Below are 20104 nucleotides of genomic sequence, written 5' to 3'. Positions count from 1 at the left end.
CCTGAACCAAGAGTTGAACACTTAACCAACTGAGCCACCCAGGTGCTCCTCCTTTAGTTTCTTACGATAAATTCCAAGAAGCAGAAGTCCTGGTCAATGAGGACATCTGTTATTATGGCTTTTGCCAAATTGCCATCCAGAAAGTTGGACCCAGTTTATAATGCTGCCAACTGTGTGTGCAAATGTGCCTGTTTTCCTCTACTTGTGCCAGCCCTTGGCAATATTACTTTCTTAAACTTAATCAGTAGTTCCAAGTATGCCTTTAAAAAACAGTTATATAAATGAGACAATTTTTACCCCTATAAAACACCTCTCCACAGCACCCAGTTCAGCTATTCCATTAAACTTCCAGTCAATAGATATTCAATCCTTTCTGGTTAGTGCTAGCAATTTATTGTTTTTCTTGTTCCTGAATGTGGCAGGACCTTGTCAAATTGGCATTGTTATTTGATTTCCACTTGAATATTTTTAAAAGGAATGAAATGAGAAACCCAAAATAAGTATAGAAAAGCAACCTGATGTATTTTTTTGAACTTATGACTGGATATTAAACTTTTGATGAATTTTTATTAAGAATCTCATAGTTGCTAAAACTCTAAAGAAGACTTATTTCAAGCTGGCTTAATTATGAAGGCAGAGAAAATTTTACATTTTTTGTTTAATTTTTTTTTAAATTCTTCGAAATTGGCCACCAATCTTTGAATTTTTCAGAAGGAGGCCTCTTTCCCAAAGATATTTTCAAAGCTGAGGAGCCGAAAGCAACAATTTAGAATTCTTTGTTGGGAGAGAAAAACATAAAGACAAATAAACTTCAGTATGTTTATAAACGTGCATGCTTATCTTTAAGTTCTGTTTTTTGGGGCGCCTGGATGGCTCAGTTGGTTGGGCATCCGGCTTCGGCTCAGGTCATGATCTCACTGTTCATGGGTTCGAGCCCCGTGTCGGGCTCTGTGCTGACAGCTAGCTCAGAGCCTGGAGCCTGCTTCAGATTCTGTGTCTCCCTCTATCTCTGACCCTCCCCTACTCGCACTGTCTCTGTCTGTCTCTCAGAAATAAAAACATTAAAAAAAATATTTAAGTTCTGTTTCTCTTTGTTCCCTGGAGAATCACTGGGTGAAATTAATTTTAAGAGAACACTGACGAGGCCCTTCCAAGGTTAAATTATACTGAGGAGTGCGACTGCAATTTGATTCTATTTTCATCTTTCGGATTAGTCATCTAACAAAAAGTGAAGCCCTAGTTTCATATGCTGAAGAGGTCACCTAAATGGCTTGTTCAAAATTCTAATTTTTTCCCTCATGAATCATTTCCCTCAAAAGGTAACCTTTGTCTTCTATGGGCATAATAGAAGTGTTTATATAGAAATAGCAAAGGGAAATCATTATATTTTGTGATATTTTGAGTGTAGAACAGAACGATGCTTCTGTCCTTGGCAGCTGATCTTTTCTGTTTCCCAACATGGAGGTTGAGAAGAGGATCGACCTGCTATTGTAGTTGTGCGGGAGGGGGCAAAACACAGCTTCAGTTACAGATAGGAGGAGGGGGTGCCCACAGCATGGTAAGGTTTAGAGCTAGTCAAGAACCAAAAAAAACAAAATTGTCATGAACCTGCCTCTGCTGTCTCACGTCTCTGAGATTAGACCATTCCCTGTTTAATTGATCCTCTTTGAGTCTTCGAGAAATTTCTTTCTCCCTTCTAAAATCCTCCAGGTTTGTATCTTTCATCATCTGACTTTACCACCTTCGACCCTTTCTTGTTGCAGTCATCTCCAGATGCCTGGGTCATCTTCTTCCTTGAAAACACGTATCTTCCGGCTTCCGGTCATTCTTTCCAGTGCTCCTTCTGTATACTTCTTGGTGATCTAAATACAGTTGATTCTCATTATTTGTGGTAGTTCTGTTCTATAAAGTACCAGTGGACACTGAAGTTGTGAATACTGAACCACTGCCCCGCAGGAGAAATACAGGTGTAGGTTCCAGATCAACGTGTGACCTTGTGCTATGTATGTTTCTGTTGAAAGACACATTATTTAACGTATATTTTTGATTCATTAACATTGAACTCCCAGCCAACAGCACTAGGACTCATGCCTGAAAGAAGCTTATCTAACGTGTATATTTTCTCTGGAATGTACAGGACAGCCTTCGTGCACTTAGGAACACTAGGCAGCATTGCAGCACACAACTCTTGGGCCATTTTAAATAGCGAAGTCCCCAACAAAAAGCACAGAAAGGCAGAAGACATAGCACTAAGTAGACCATGAAAAGGACACTTGTTTACAGTATGGAAGCTGAAACAAGAACACAGCATCACCTTGTTCGGCCTCAGTGATGAGAGTGTGCATTGGGCAGCTAGAGTGTTTTGCTGCTCTGCACACATCCAGAAAAGACTGCTGTTGCACCATCACTATTAATTTTGAGGTTACACATAAAGTTTAGCAACTAGGTGAAGTCACAAATACAGAATCTGCAAATTATGAGGATGGACTCTATCTATGTTAATGATCCTTCTAATAGTATGATCTCTTCATTTTTATTTATTTATTTATTTAAAGTTTATGTCCAAGTTAGTTAGCGTATAGTGCAACACTGATTCTAAGAGTAGATTCCTTAATGCCCCTTACCCATTTAGCCCATCCCCCCTCTCACAACCCCTCCAGTAACCCTTATGTTTTTGTCCCCCTCCTTGTTTTTATATTATTTTTGCTTCCTTCCCCTTATGTTTATCTGTTTTGTATCTTAAAGTCCTCATCTGAGTGAAGTCATATGATACTTGTCTTTCTCTGACTGACTCATTTCACTTAGCATAATACCCTTTAGTTCCATCTAAGTAGTTGCAAATGGCAAGATTTCATTCTTTTAGATTGCTGAGTAATACCCCATTGTGTATACATACCATATCTTCTTTATCCATTCATTGATCAGTGGACATTTGGGTTCTTTCCATACTTTGGCTATTGTTAATAGTGCTGGTGTAAACATTGGGGTGCATGTGCCCCTTCTAAATAGCATATCTGTGTCCCTTGGATAAATACCTAGTAGTGCAATTGCTGGGTAATAGGGTAGTTCTATATTTAGTTTTTTGAGGAATCTCCATACTGTTTTCCAGAGTGGCTGCCCCAGTTTGCATTCCCACCAGTGCAAAAGAGATCCTCTTTCTCTGCATCCTTGCCAGGATCTGTTATTGCCTGAGTTGGTAATGTTAGCTATTCTGATGGGTGTGGGGTGGTATCTCATTGTGGTTTTAATTTTTATTTCCCTGATGATGAGTGACATGGAGCATCGTTTCATGTGCCTGTAGGCCATCTGGATGTCTTCTTTGGAGAAGTGTCTGTTCATGTCTTTAGCCCATTTCTTCACTGGATTATTTGTTTTTTGGGTGTTGAGTTTGAAAAGTTCTTTATAGATTTTGGATACCAACTCTGATATGTCATTTGCAAATATCTTCTCCCATTCTGTCAGTTGCCTTTTAGTTTTGCTGATTGTTTGCTTTGCAGAGGTTTTTATTTTGATGAGATCCCAATAGTTCAGTTTTGCTTTTGTTTCCCTTGCCTCCGGAGACGTGTTGAGTAAGAAGTTGCTGCGGCCAAGGTCAAAGAGGTTCTGGCATGCTTTCTCCTTGAGGATTTTGATGGCTTCCTGTCTTACATTTGGTCTTTAATCCATTTTGAGTTTATTTTTGTGAATAGTCTAAGAAAGTGGTCCAGGTTCATTTTTCTGCATGTTGCTGTCCAGTTTTCCCAGCACCCCTTGCTGAAGAGAGTGTCTTTATTCCATTGGATACTCTTTCCTGCTTTGTCAGAGATCAGTTGGCCTGATCTCTTCATTTCTTGACCTGATTTCTGCTAACAGTCTTGTCTGCCACACTCTTTCAGGTATGCATCCCCACGGTCACGCCAAATGTTATGAAAGGACAGTATTTGTATTCATTTTCCCCTCCCTCTGAACATTTCTTCTTCACACAAGGGTCTGAAAGTGTCATAACCAAAGTAAATTTTTCTTTAGTGTCCCATCCTCTTTGTTACAGACTGAATGTTTGCATCCTCCCCATGTTCATATGCTGAAGCTCCAACCCTGTTGTGGCTGTATTTGGAGATGGAGCTTTTAAGGAAATAATTAAGGTTAGGTGAGGTCATAAGGTAGGAGTTGGATCCAATCGAATGAACAAGAAAAAACACACCATTGCAGCCAGGAAGAGAGCTCCTACCAGAAACCTAACCCTGTTGAAAACCTGATATTGGACTTTATAGCTTCTAGAAGTGCGAGAGAACAAATGTCTGTTGTGTAAGCCATTCAGTCTATGGTATTTTTTAATGGCAACTTAAGCTAAGAAACAATGTTCAGGTATTTTTGCCTCTAAAAGAGCTTTCTCGGGGCACCTGGGTGACTCAGTTGGTTGAGCATCTGACTTCAGCTCAGGTCATGATCTCACAGTTCATGAATTCGAGCCCTGAATTGGGCTCTGTGCTGACAGCGTGGAGCCCGGAGCCTGCTTCGGGTTCTCTCTCTCTCTCTCTCTCTCTCTCTCTCTCTCTCTCTCTCTCTTTCTCTATGCCCCTCCCCCACTCAGTTTTGTCTCTTTCTCCCTTTCTCTACAAAATAAATAAACATTAAAACAATTTTTTTAAGAAAGAGCTTTCTCACTGGCCCTCTTAGGTCTGTTGTCCTAAATGGGTATTCCGTACTTGAGCTTTTTCCTACCCACTGTCAAAACATATCTTCTCTGTATTCCTCAGTACTTTGCTTTTCTAAAATTGGCTTATTAATAGACTAATTAGCATTAATTAGTCTTATTTTTATTATGTCTATTAACAGTTTAATTTTTAAAATGTTACATGTTTAGTTTGGAAAATACAAGAAAATTAAAATAAAATAAAATTTATTTTGATTTTAAAGGCACATGGGTGGCTCGGTCGGTTGAGCGTCCAACTTTGGCTCAGGTCATGATCTCATGGTTCATGAGTTCGAGTCCCGCATCGAGCTCGCTGCTGTCAACACAGAGACTGGAGCCTGCTTCAAATGCTCTGTCACTTCTCTCCCCTGCTCACATTCCCTTTCACTCAAAAATGAATAAACATCAAAAAAAATTTTAATTCTGAAGTGTTGATATTTTGATATATTTCCGTTCTTTTTTTCTGTGAGAACTTGCTCAAGTTCTTGGTTGCAAATCATATAAAGCAACCCTCATTACATTGAACAGAAAAGAAGCTAAGATAAGTAAGACATCAGGCAGCTCAAAGAACACGGGAAACTTGGAGAAGCTGATCTACACTGTGGTAGGAAGAGTCTGTTCAGCTGAGCCGCTGGATCTTCTTTCAAGGACTCTGCAGTCAAAGGGTTTGATTTGGCTCCTTCTGTTGCCACTGCTGGTCGTGAGTAATGCGTGAGTAATGTGAGTATACCGCTGCTCTGGACCCCGGGGGCCCTCCTGGTGCCACTGCGTGAACTCCTTGGACCCCGGGGGCCCTTCTGGCACCACCGTGTGAATTCCAGGTGACCCTGCTTCTTTGAGTCACTCGCTCAAGATTCAAAGACCTATGTGGGAATGTTAACTGGCCAGACTTAGTGTGCCCTTAGCCCAGGAGCCAGGGCTCAGGGAAAGGATGGATCTGGTCTTTTCTATTTGGTAGCAGGAGAGAGGAACTGCTTCTCACAAGGTTCACACAGTGGTCGATTCCCCAAGTTTAGCGACAGCATTCAGATTCTGGGAAGCCCTTCCTAAAAAATATGATTATAATTATAATTTATCCTTTGGTTGTATAATATTCACGTGCACCTTTCTTTCCATATTAAAAAATTTTTAAATGTTTATTTATTTTTGATAGAGACAGCAGGAGCAGAGGAGGGGCAGAGAGAGAGGGAGACACAGAATCTGAGGCTCCAGGCTCTGAGCTGTCAGCACACAGTCTGACGCAGGGCTTGAACTCAAACGTGAGATCATGACCTGAGCCACCCAGGCGCTCCTCCGTATTTTTATGTGACAGCAGTGAAGGAACCATGTGACGTTTGCTGTCCCTACCTGTATTTGTGGCCACGAGTCAGCCTCTAGTATTTACAACTTCTGCCTTCTCCTACATATTTCAGGTCTCCTTCGCCAGGAACCTGTATCTCGGGTGCTCAGTGTTTTTGCTTAGTAGAGTTACTCAAATCTTCATTTCTAAGGAAATGGAACCCTTGGTGGTCTTGCTTGGATTTGCCTGTATTAACATTTCTTTAATTTTGATCACTGGACACGAAAATAGTAGGCAGCACCGTGAGACTTCGCCCGGCCTCACCGGAACTGAGCCCTGTAGCAGCCCAGCTGACCCTGCGTGGTGCGGATCAAGCCCGCCGGTGGAGACAATCCTCTCCCCGCTTCTTTCTCCCCTCAGGGGAGAGCGGAAGCTGACGTAGTCATGTGAAAGTCCTGGCTTCCCTCTAAACGAGAACCATTGTTGCAGAACATATACTCCTTTAGGTACTAAAGCTCTTTACAAATATTAACTCCTTTAATTCTCACAAAAATACTATGAGATTTTACATTTTACAGAGAGGAAAATGGAGCCCCAGAGAAGTTAAGTAACCTGCCCAAATTCACACAGCCAGAAAGCAGGAGAGAGAGGATTTGAACCCAGGTTCCTGCTCAGTCTGATATAGCATTCAGAATTGCTCTGGGGGATGGGGAGAAAGTCACATTTCCTGCATGCCAAACTGTCGCACAGAACTAGAAAAGCCCTGGGACAAGTCTGTGAGGTGCTCTGTCCCTGCTAGGTAAAAGCACAATGCTCTGGTGTTTATCGGAAAAGACAAAAATATTTGTTAGGTCTATTACTCCACAAGCGTAGGCATTTTCCTTTGTTTTGTTCGCTGTAATATCCCTTCAAAATTACCTGGAGCACTAGGTGCTCAATGCATATTGTTTAAGAAGTGAGTGAATATCGGATACCAGGGACTGGGTTAACCTCCCCCAGCGAGAGGGACACACTGGAAAAGCAGCCGCAGTTGGGATCACCCCCTAGTGAAGCTTCTGTCAGCCCAGCATCGTCCTCTAAGAAGCCCCCATCCTCTGCACTGGACAAACTGGAAGGCTAAGTGGGGATGTACTGAAATCACCATCCCTGCATTTCTTTTTTTTTTATTAAAAAATTTTTAATGTTTTTATTATTTATTTGAGAGAGAGAGAGAGAGAAGGAGACACAGAATCTGAAGCAGGCTCTGGGCTCTGAGCTTTCAGCACAGAGCCTGACCCGGGCTCGAACTCATGAACCATGAGATCATGACCCAAGCCGAAGTCAGCCACTCAACTGACTGAGCCACCCAGGCGCCTCCCTGCATTTCTTAGGAATTTCATGGTCACACTACTTGCTATAATTCCCTCGGACATGATGTTTTAAGTGGATGGGGTGACTCTGAGGGGGCTTCCATTTGCCTCATTTTACCTGTGAATCAGAGACAAATGGGGATTCTACCAGTGGTCGACAAATCCCGAGAACACGGGTAAACCATCATGGGCTGAGTCCAGAGTGTCATTATGTCCACGTTAAGGCAGATTTCGACTTGGACTCAAACTCCATGTATCACCTGAATCTTCTAAGCCTCTGATTAGTGAGCGGCAGTGCTATTAACTCAGATCCAATGTTCAGTAATCTATAAAAAGGTGTTATCTTTTGACCAATGCAGTTTCTTTGGTAAATACTCACCGGTCCCTTGGGAAAAGATAGAAGGAAGACAGCCAGTATATCTTGAAGTAATTTCAGGACTCTTTTTAAAGGCTTCCTGGCTTCCCTTCATTAAGGGGTTTCAGGGCCTGCAAACTGCGATCTAGGCTTCCTCTGCAGGGCAATTCTGGCAAGGACAAAGAATTACCGAGTCTTCAGATAAGACATGAATGGGCTCATCAGATGTGGGAGGAAGGGTCGCTTGAACTGAAGATTGAGGTCCAGTGGAGTTTGGGATTTGGGTGTTTGAGTTCATGAAATCCTTCCACAACTGCAATTCTCATGGTATACTTTCTTTATTGATGCCCCAGCTTTCATATAAGGGATTTGATGAGGCTGTGATTCAATTCACATTACAGATTAACTCCCCATTAAAGTGGGGGTTTGATTTTGGGTGGTTTTATACTGCTACTACAAAAAACAAGACATTCCTTTTCAGCACAGACATTAAAAAAAAGTCCCTACTTTCAGTTTTTGCTTTCAGTCAAGAATTAGGGATTTCATGGTGGCATTTTCTTTCGTTAATTTTTCTGATATTAGCCATGTCATTCTTCAGTCCTGATTTCTCATACTGTTATATATGGCATTACTGATGTGGTCCTCCAGGGCCTGCTTTCACACAGATATTGGAAAGGTTGGAATTTGATTAGTTGCTTCTCCACTCTGGGCAATGGGTTACCGGATTTCTGTTCTTGAAGGTAGACTGCTTTTATCCCAACAAGGTTATATAATCAAGCCTCGATTCCCCTCAATTCAAGATCTGCTGTCTAAAGTCCCCTCATTGTAACAGTTGCTGATCCAATGGTTCATGACATAAATTGATTTAGTTTATCTTGAGTAGAAAAGGAATTGATTGGAAGGATATCAAGTATTTCATGGAATTGATGGGAAAGCTGTCAAATCAGACTTAGAAAATGGACCAGAACCAAGGAGATCTAGGCAGGTGAAGCCACAGAAAATATCACGGGCCAGGGTCTTCGGGTTCCACGGCTCCTCTCACGGAGCATTGAACACTGCTGTAACTGATAGGATTGGAATGGATCCCAGACTTCCTTCTTGCCACCTCATTTGGCTGAACTTAGGCCATATGCCATGTCCTTCCTAGTTCCTTGGGTCCAGGGAAAGTAAGTACTTGGCCTTTGGTGTCTATGGGGAGGAGGCCCTATTTGTATTCAAAATTTGAACGATGACAGATTACTCAGATTTAGAATGTGAATGTATAGAATGATATTGGGGTGGCAACTTTCAGTAAAGGGTTAGCCTAAGCTGAGCTGATCTAGATCTGCCTGTAAGAATGACCTCAGGGGCCTGTTTCTTGGGAAACTGCAGTGATCAATAGACGTGGAATGTTGTGCCTGTTTTGTTTGTTGGGAAGGCTTGATCTGGGCTTCTGAACTGGGGCTTCTGGGGGTAGCATGCAGGTTTTGGGTCTGTATCACTAGACACATATAAAAGACGGTTAGGAAGCTAAAGCTTGGCTCCTCTGTGTCAAGATGACCTTGGATATGGTTCTGTGGAAGCCTTGCATTTCTTGCATGGGTGTAGGGACAGAAGAAGCTGTGTACTTGGGTAGCTGTTAAGCATTGTATTTGTTTCCTATGGCCTCTCTATCAAAGTTAGTGACTTAAAATAGCATAATTCATTACTTCATAGTTTCACAGGATAGAAATCTGACATGGATCTTAATGAGCTAGATCAAAGTGTCAGCAGGTCTGTGTTCCTTTTCTGAAGGCTCTAGTGGAGCATCTGTTTCCTGGCCTTTTCTAGATTCTAGAGGCCATCTACATTCTTTGGCCTGGGGTCCTTTCCTCCATCTTTAAAGTTGGCAGTGGGAATAGATTCCTTCTCACATGGTATCACTCTGGTCTTCTGCTTCCCTCTTCCACTCTTAAGGACCCTGTGATAACTTTAGGCCCATCTGGACAATCCAGAATAATCCCCTTATTTTAAGGTCAGCTGATCGTCAACTTAAATTTCACCTGCAACTTTAATTCCCTTTCTCTATTTAACATAACATATGCATAGCTTCTGGAAATTAGGATGTGGACATCTTTGGGGGACTTACCACAGGTGTCCTGATGAAATGAAGGTGCTGTTTCTTGTCATCTATCCTTCTGTAAAGCTCATGCTCATGCCCACTAGAACCACAATTCTGAGAGGGCAGACCTTTATTGGGAATATTTTCACATGTTCAAGCACGATTTATTAAATCTCCATAGAAGCCTACTGTTGTTATGAAAATGAACTAAGTTTTTAATTGTGTAGCTCCCAGGATATCTTTCCTTTCCAAAACCTCTGAGAATAATTCTCGCGTAGGAGTCTGGGCGATAAGTTTCTGGGACTTTCCTAACTATTCAAATCTCCAAAGCTTTAGGACGTTTGTGTGTGTGTGTGTGTGTGTGTGTGTTTGGCCAACACAAAGAGTTGAAAGCTACTGTTTTCTTTTAGAGGAAAACTACTTTAAGAAAAACCTGTCTGATATAAATTTTAAATGAAGCCAATATGCTAGGCTGGGCTGTTATAAAATTATTTTCATCATTGCATTCATTGTGTCATCCAGATCTTTGGCTCCAAATATGCTGTTCTTGTAAAAATTTCATTTCAGCTGTCAGGGTAATCTGAATGAATTGAAATAAAATAATAAAATACACTCACAAATGCCAGATACTACAGAAGGAAGATACCAGATATGGGCAGGTTTTGCTTTTTAAAAAACTTGATTTTATTAACTTCTTTACTTTGACATAATTTTGAAGTGACTATTCCTGGTGTATACAATTTCAGCATAATTCAAGTGGCTTCTCAGTCCAAAATCAAATTTGGGACTCCATAATTAAACGCACAAAATGCAGAATAATATTTCACTTATTCAAGTTGTCTTTTGATGCCACAGTTTATGTTGTACAATGTATACCATATAGTTTTATACTACAGATCTGTGTTTCTAAAAAACCATCAGCTACAGACGTCTGTAAGCGACACGATCTTAGTATTCTATTAAAGCAGAAAAATGTTGTTGAGCTTGTGGATGTCACAAATGTGGCAACAGGAAACAAATTTTGGCGAGAACTCCCTGAAGAGTGAAAAGGCTACCCAAGGTATTATTTGAAAGAAGCTTCTGTTTCAAAACGTTACGTGCCTTAGTCGCAGCGAGAACCCGAAACCAGCCAAGCACATCAGGCCAGATGTTTTTGGAGACGCTGTGGGGATGAAAGCGGCAGCTTTGCGGTCGAGAGTCGGCCTGGGGCAGCAGAGCGGGCGTCTTCCTGCGCTCCTCTTCTTCGTTGGCAGCCTCTTGACAACCTTCCTTCCTCCTCTGACCGCTGTTGTATTTGCTCTGCCAAATGTCCTCCTGCTCTCAGTGTTCATTTATTCATCCATCCTTCTATCGGTCACTTTCTGTTGAGCGCCACTTTATAGGAATTTAATTATAGAAGAATTGGTGAAGGTGGGAATGATCCTGATCTGTATCACTTAATCACTGAGGCACAGGGGAAATTTCAGGAAAAGGTGTCTCATCTATATGTACGTGTCCTGCTCTGTTGTGGTAGAGTCCCGTTCTAAGGGCCAGTATTTCCACTTGATTAACTAGCTAATGAAAATACGTAAAAGGGGACATTCTCCCTGGAAGTGATGTAGCAATGCTAGTGGCTCTAATGGAACTTAGGAGATAGGCAGGGCTTTTCCTACCAAACACATATACCATGTAAGTGGCGACCTATTAGCAGTCTTGATATGAGCTTTGCCAAAATACCACTCCCAGATCAGGAGCAGCCAGGAAGTGGGTCTTGCCTGGGAGGAAGAGTCTGCGGATTTTCAGCCATGAGGATCTTTCCTTGAGGTAGAGGGAGGTGAATTCATATGTATCAGCAGTGGAAGAGATTGCAAAAAATAGCCTCAATACTTTTCAGCTTCTCCTATCAAGATGAGCTATTTCCCCTATCCTGGAAATCGAAGGTGGCCTTGGTACTTGCCTTGACCAATGCACAGTGGTAGAAGTGACATCAAGTGAGCTCCATACCTAAGTATCAAGAGGCCATGTGGCTTCTGCTTTTGTTTGTCTTGGGACCCTGTGACCCGCTATATGGAGGAACCCAGACAGTCCTGCTGGATGGTGAAAGACATGTGGTCTGTCATTCCAGCCTGCCAACCACCAAACATAAGAGTGAGACCCCCTTCGATCCTCTGCCAGCTGACTCCAGATGCATGCAGATGTCCAGCAGGGACTGACTGAGCCCCAATCAGAACAACCAGCCAGCTCCCCAAATCATGAGCTAAACAAATGGCAGTTGTTTTAAACCACTGGGTTTTGGGGTAGTTGGTTACACAGCAAAAGTTAACTGATATGAGTAGTCATATGAGATGATCGGTATCCTATTTTTTTTAAGTTTATTTATTTATTTTGAGAGAGAATGTGTGTGAGCAGGGCAGGAGCAGAGGGAGAGAGAGGGACAGAGAGAATCCCAAGCAGGCTCTGTGCTGTCAGTGTAGATGTGGGGCTCAATCCCATGAATCATGAGATCATGACCTGAACCCAAACTAAGAGTTGGACACTCAACTGACTGACATATCCGTGCACCCCTGGTTTTTACCCTATTTTAAATGGGAAGGATGGGATGGATTCATCAGTAGAGTGGATTAAGAACTATAAAATTTGACTCTGTGGCCTGAAGAGGAGAATAAGAAGAAAATAAGGATATGAAGATAAACATATCTAAAACTACCCGGGAAACACAAATCTCTTGCCAGCATTTGCTGGGGAAAATCCAGAACACTTGAATGGGCTTGAGTATCTTAAACACACCTACTAGTAGGAAAGAAGATAGCTCTGATTTTCGATAGCACTCAATTTTTGTGGCATATGTCCCAGTTCAGACCAAACTAAGGTTCAGAGCTTGGTGACCTTACCTGGTATCTGTTTATATGTGTGATGTCCCTGAAGGCCATTGTTTTCCTAAAAAGAGAGTGAATTCTTTATAACTTTGTATAACCTGCATACAATTGGGACCGCATTTGGCTCAGTCTCTGAGCAGAGTTGATTTCAAAAAAAAGTATTGTGGCAAAGAAGCGTAATCTACAGTAATTCATCTACTCAGTCTCTTGGGAAAAAAATGCCAAGAGGAGACCACATTTTTAATGCCAAAAAAGCTTAAGAAGCATATGTGGAGCCTGGGTGGCTCAGTGGGTTGAATGTCCGACTTAGGCACCGGTCATGATCTCTTGGTTTGTGAGTTCAAGCCCCTCATCAGGCTTTCTGCTGTGTGTGCAGAGCCTGCTTTGGATCCTCTGTTCTCCTCTTTCTGCCCCTCCCCTACTTACGCTCTCTCTCAAAAATAAATAAACAACAATCACAAAAAGAAACTTAAGAAACATCTTATTTATAGGTGCCTGGATGGCCCGGTGAGTTAAACATCCAACTTCAGCTCAGATCATGATGTCACATGGTTCATGGGTTTGAGCCCTGCATTGGACTCTGCAGTGATAGTGTGTAGCCTGTTTGTAATTCTTTCTCTCTCCCTCTCTCTTCCCGTCCCCTGCTTGTGCACTCTGTCTGTCTCAAAATAAAAAAATAAACTTTTAAAAAAGGAAGCATCTTCTTTAGACATCTTTATTGTTCTCAATCTTTCTAGTATGTTCTGCAGTGGCATTCCTAAGAACTCTGTTTCTGGAAGTGGCTCATAAAAATATAACTTCCTGTTTTCTCTTTAATCTTTGAAACCTCTTCCCTGAAACCAAAATGCATGGCTCTTCTGTCTCCTGACTGTGTGTCCCCACTCAGATATATAGCTGAAAGTCTCGTGTTTGTCCCTTATTGCCGCCCTCCTCTCACCGCTGTGCTGGTCCCTCATTGACTTCCTCCTTTCCATCCCTGTGTTGTTCATGCACAGTGACCCCTTCCTCAAAGTTAGCAGTTCCTGCATGTGACCCTCCATGCTATACCGGGGCCTCCAGGGTGGGTAATGTGTTTTCATTTCCTTGAGAATCATCCCATTACCCAGATTTTACACCACCCCAGGAAAGACTTGGCACTTAACTCTCAAGTTAAGATTTCTTTCCCTTTAGAAATCAAGGGGAGAGTGGGAAGGGCCAAAATGTCATGTATTAATATAACCTTATGTGAATCTGGATTATTTAAATATGAAGTAGTACAATACAAACATACATGCAAAGTCTCATTTCTGGAACAAAATTTGAAATAGCGTGAACCTCCCCCTGCATAATCAATAATCACCTATGTTTCAAGCTGGTGGACTGAGGGAATTGGAAACTCTATTTATGCTATTGCTATGGTAGCTGATAAACACAACCACATGATACTGTTCTTTGTCAGTCTTATGGAAAAGTTATTCTTGAATTATAGGAGTTTGAATTCTGAAAGGTGTTCTGCGGAACACCCTGGCATAAATTGACTTTGATAGTCTGTCCTGTTGTTTGCTTTCATGCCTGCGGCAAGGGGATGGACACGGGGAAAAACTAGGAAAGAAGGGTCAGATTTTGAACCTTCATGACAAAGGGGGGAACCAGACACTGGATGAAGTGCTTTGGGATCCAGGTGACAGTGGGCATCACTGTGAGGGATGAGAGCCAGAGTCCCTATTGCTCCGTGGTGCCCTGGACTGCTGTGGCATTTTCAGAACTGGCAACCCCGGGACCACAGAGACACATGGTCAAGGATGTTCCAAGATGTCCGTCAGCTGTGTGAGCATTGAGGCTTCCCCTAGTGGCTGCATTAACAAGGACATTAGCAAGGACATTGATGGAGTGAACTGGAAGGGAGAGAAAGGACTGTAAAAGGTGAGCCAGGTCCTGACTGTGGCTCACAAGCTGACCCCTGGGCACACGAGAGGCGTCCTTTAAGACCTTTAGTAATATTTTGAGGTGGGAGGAGTTTTTGGAGGGTCTATGTCTACAAAAAGAGTTAAATGCAAGGACTTTGAGATACTGATGATAGTCAGTCTGAATTTATGGACAGGCAGCTTTGACCTTGGGATTCTTATTATACCTATGCATGCCAGTATGGTGGCTTTGCTCTTTAGTCTCTTTATGGGCTTGGGCTATTTACTTAACTCCCTAAGCCCCTGGTTCCTCATTTGTAGAATGGAAGCAGTAACTGCACTTAACTTTATGAGATTTTTGTGAGGATTCAATGAGCAAGAAAGGAACTAAGCGTGGTGCATAGTCAACATTGTGAGTGCTCAGTAAATGTGAGCTATCATTATGTTGTTAACACATTCGCTGTCTTTGAAGCATGCATTCTGTTTCACAGAACCCTTGGAATTGCTGGCAAGGTTTGCTGACCAGACTATTTTGAGATCATCGGTGACTTTCGGGTCTTAGATGCCTCCTGATCTTTAATGATTGATGTGGCAGAAGAACACAAGTAATGGTTCTTTCTTAGTCTCAGGCCGCTGTAAAGGGAACTGTCATTGCAGCTGACATTTTCTAATTTTCTGCCACATCTTTCTGGGAAAAGAGTACTTCTTACGTAGGAGAGATGATATTTTATCAAGCAAGATCAAGTCATTCTGAGAGAGGAGAAATTACCCATCTGTTTTCGTTCACTGACATTTTGGGGAAATTACTACAGTTTGCTTTCTTCTTTATTAAATGGCAGAAAAATTCTGTAAAAGCAAAATTAATGGAAGTATTTCACTCTAACTATATTAAAACCAATTTTTCTGTCTCTATTGCACTCAAAATGGCAGGTTGAGTGAATCCTTGAAAGTATGACTAGGGGTTTCCATTGCGACCAGATGGGAATAAGGGAGGAGACTTAGTTCTGGGCCATAGGTACTTTCCTTCTACTCACTGGGGACCCTAGCGAACCCATTTGTGGACGGAGCTGTGCATGGCTCTCAGTGCACCCAAGTCTAGAGCTCCAAATGCTCCTTTCTACCCAAGATGGGGCCAATGGAGGTTAGAGTGACTGCTCATAGTAAAAGGACCCCAGTGAATAATAATAATACCACCGATTGGATTATATTTTTCATTCCATAAAGTGTTTTTATTTACATTATTTTACTTAATCATGTTCTCACTCTAAGATAAGTTATCGCCATTCTAAAGGTGAGAAAACAGGTTAAGAAAGGTGAAATGGTGTGCTAGAGTCAAGTTGCAGAGCCAGGGTCTGAATCATCCAACTCCAAGACCAGTGTCCATTCCTTGGGGCCATGGTATGGGTCAGAACCTTCTTCACAGGGCCTTCCCTGTTGTCCGTGGCAGGGTGGGAGGTTGGAGAGAGTGAGACTTTCCCTGGGTCCTCACTGGGGGCTGTGATGGAGAAGAGAGCACAGCTTTATGGATTTCCATGAAAGGCACACTTGCCAGGATGAGAGATGAACACTTTGTGGAAAAAATACACATTGCTTTTCCTCTATGGTCCCCGATTCTTTGCCTGCTGTAGTGTGGACCCCCTCATCAGTGGTAGTAATGAAAGACACTGTCTTACTGCATCTATTAACACATCCTTCCACAGTTTTCTTCAATTACACTGATTATTTCCCATTATGAGTTTATTGTTTTCTCAGCTTTTTTCTCCAGAAGCTTCTTTAATTTCATTCCCAATTATTATATTATTGTAAGAAGGGGCTCTCCAGTGGCACAGTGGGTCATTTCAGCCTCTCATATAAAGCAGCTTCTAATTTTTGTGTGGTATGAAGGAACTGTTTACTAATTAGAGTTGGATGGACTGTGTGAGTATCCTAGATTTTTTTTGACTATTAGAAAAGCTTATTTAACAAAAATATTCAATATGCAATTGCACACAACCCAGTTTTTACATTTACTAAAACAGGTGCTATGGAGAAGCGGTTGATTTCTCTGGTGAGCAGAGAAGTTGTTTATACTCCTGCCAAGGTTTATAACATGTGGATTCTGTTTCCTCCTTATACCAACATTCCATTATTGTCCTGTTGTCCACTAATTGCCATCCGCACACATTCATCTGTCACAAGATTCATGAAGGGATCGAGTCCCTGCATTAGTCCTTGGACGTGGCTGCTACCATTTAATTTCAATGATAACTTCTTGTCCATGAATTTTTTTCAGGTTGGGGGGGTGAGCTTTGCTAAGTGTCTGCTCAGAGAGCTCAAAGATGCCTCAAAACAGAATTCGTGGCCTCCCTCCTGCTCCCACAGTAGACCTGGCATTTTCCCTAGATCTTTAATATGGTGAATTAACATTTTAATTCTTTTCCAGCTTTAGAATTATATCCCTCTTTTACTTTCTACTTCCATCCTGCCACTAAGCATTTCTTTGTTCCTCTGGAAACTTTCCTGACTCTCTGGCTTCCTTTTCACTCCCACCATGATCCCATCATAATCGGCCATCTTAGATCCACCGTGCCTCGTCTGCCTCCTTTCTGGCTTCTCAGTTTCTGGTCTTTATTCTAATGCATCCTACGTATAGCAGCATGGATACTTTTTTTCTGCTTTTATTTGGTTTGGGCCACTCCCATTCTAAGAAGCCCAGAATAATTCTAAATTACCTCTTGAATAAAATTAAACCTCCTAATGATATAGTTTAAAGGCCTTGCCTGTAAATGTCTCCACTTAATGGCTCCCTTGCCTGCCCCACTCCACTTGAACATCCCACTTCAGCTACATGAGCCCATTTGCACTTCCCACTTGGAGGGCACATTTATACCCACCTATTAACCTGTGAGCCTTTGCACATCCCGCCTCTCCCGTTCAGAACTCTTCCCCTCTTCATTTTACTGGGAAAATAATTGGTTTGACTTTGTTTAACTCAACGTTTCTCAAATTTATTTTACCACGGAATAATTTTGCTTACAACATAGCTATTAAGACTGTGCTGGAGAGCTTCTAGCTACTCTTTGTTCCTCTAGGCCCACCCTCCCTGGACCCTCCTCTACTGCACTGTGTGTCCATGAGGGAGGCCAATCTGTATGAACCACATCAACAGGTCCTTCTTGACCTCTGTCGTGGTCAGTTTTTTATTTTTACTTAAAAAATTTTTTTTATTTTTATTTTTGAGAGAGAGAGAGACAGCACAAGCAGGGGAGGGTCAGAGAGAGAGAGAGAGAGAGAGAGAGATCCATAATCTGAAGCGGGCTCCAGGCTCTGAGCTAGCTGTCAGCACAGAGCCCAACGCGGGGCTCGAACCCACAAACCGTGAGATCGTGACCTGAGCTGAAGCCAGATTCTTAACCAACTGAGCCACCCAGGCAGCCCTGTCATGGTCAGTTTTATGCATCATCTCAGCTGGGCTATATTTCCCACTTATTTAATTAAACACAAATCTAGGTGTGGCAGTGAAGGTATTTTGTACTCGTGGTGAACACTACAATCAGTACACTGGAAGTAAAGCAGATTACTCTCCTTAGAGATTGTGTTCATCTACTCAGCTGAAGGCCTTAAGGGTAAAACCTGGGGTTTCCCAAAGAGGAAGTTCTATCTCAAGGTTACAATATTTGACCACCTCAATTGCATGAGCCAATTTCTTAAAATTAATTTCTCTCCTCTACCCCCAGTATAGATTCTGCTTTTCTGGAAAACCCTGAGTAATATACCCTTTAACTTCTGAGTTGGTTTGGCCAGTGAGGCCAATTCACAGATGATTAGAGGGAAGAAGGAGGCTGGGGCTAGGATATTCATTCCCTGGGTCACACTCTCCTGGGTTGCTTATCGTGGGCTATGTCTGTGGACAGAAATCCCAGCTCTGGAGACTTCTCCCTCTGATTCTTTTCTTCTTCTTCTTTTAAAAAAATTTTTAAAAATGTTTATTTATTTATTTTGAGAGAGAGAGAGAGAGAGAAAGAGCTTGAGCAGGAGAGGGAGAGAGAGAGAATCCCAAGCAGGCTTCATACTGTCAACACAGAGCCCCATGCAGGGTTCAAACCCACGAACCATGAGACCACAACCTGAGCTGAAATCAAGAGTCTGACGCTTAACTGACTGAACCACCCAGGCGCCCCTGATTCTTTTCTTCTTAATTCTGGGTTCAGTAAACCATCTCACCCTCTATCCTCTTTCCCCTTGGGGCCTAGGAACGGTCACAGCTCCTTGCTGTTACTAGACCCGGGGTCTTGTACTATCTTCTGTGGTTTCTCTGTACTTTGTCTTTATGTTTGTAAGTAGCCCATTTCCCCAATTTGAATGTGTCATTTGTTTTCCGACATGACCTTGACCAATATAATATCTCATGGAATTAGTGTCCCAAGGAACCTACTTGGGGAACCTTTCTCTTATGAGGGTGACAGAGTTGTAGGCTTCACTGTTTCCCAGAACTGTCTAGGAAAAGTCAGGACAGACTTTATAGAAGCAGATTTGTGGGCTAATAGTTTTTTTTTAATATTTTATTTTTTGAGAGACAGAGCATGAGTGGGGGAGGGGAAGGAAGAAAGGGAGACACAGAATCCAAAGCAAGCTCCGGGCCCTGAGCTGTCAGCACAGAGCCTGATGTGGGCCTTGAACCCACAAACTGTGAGATCATGACCTGAGCCGAAGTAGGACGCTTAACTGGCTGAGCCACCCAGGCGCCCCTGTGGGTTAATAGTTGAACTACAGATTAGTTTAATTCAGTTGGAGACAGGGTGAGCGTGGCAATAGAGAGTGCAAACTTCAATTTGTGTATGAGACTATTAGAAAATGCTTCTGCACATTTTATCTCATTTGATCCTCTCTGCACTCCTGTGAGGGAGGCAATTATCCTGGGCCACAGATAATCAAGGAGATGAGCTAATGTGCAAAGTGTGTTCAGGGATAAGGAGACATTTGTCTGATTAAAGTGGAGAGTTCTTGGTGAAAAGTCGGGAAGAATAAGGTTTCTGTAGGTCAGACAGGGCCAAATTGTGTGTGATCCTGAGGGTGGAGTGATGAATTGGATTTGATGCAAGAGGTTGTGAAGAGCTTTTGAAGAATTATCTAAAAATTTTTAATTTACTTTATAAAAAATACATGTTCATAGTAGAATGTTTAATAATATAAAGTGTAAGGAAGAAAATAAACATCACCCATAATGTTAGCATCAATTGATACCCTCTTTTTGCTCTTAAAATTTGAGAGCAATCAGTGTTCATAGGATTATGCCTTGTTTCATTCATCTGATGCAGGATAATTCTTTGTTGGGGGAGGGGGTCGCCTGTGTATTATAAAATGTTTAACGACATTCCTGGCCGGCACCCACTACATGCCAGTAGCACCTCCTTCTCCTCCAAGCTGTGACAACCAAAACCGTCTTCCAGACATCGCTGAATGTCCATTGATAGGCAGAATCATTCCCAGTTGACAATCTGTGGTCTAACTTTATGTTCTGAACATTTTCTCCCATATCATTAACAATCACTGAAAAATCCATGTGACAGTATAGCATATTTTATTTACTCATGGCTATTTTTGTTGGATGTTTAGTCTGTGTGTATATATATTACCATCACGAATAACACA

General features: G+C 42.1%; 1 pseudogene; it reads right to left on the bottom strand.

Annotated features, from left to right (window-relative positions):
* Positions 1-16555: 16555 nt before the first annotated feature.
* On the bottom strand, positions 16556-16732 carry LOC115284166 (annotated as a pseudogene).
* Positions 16733-20104: the final 3372 nt, after the last annotated feature.

Source organism: Suricata suricatta, chromosome X (assembly GCF_006229205.1).
Source record: "Suricata suricatta isolate VVHF042 chromosome X, meerkat_22Aug2017_6uvM2_HiC, whole genome shotgun sequence".
Classification (NCBI taxonomy): Eukaryota; Metazoa; Chordata; class Mammalia; order Carnivora; family Herpestidae; genus Suricata; species Suricata suricatta.
This window is presented reverse-complemented; position numbering and strand designations above follow the sequence as displayed.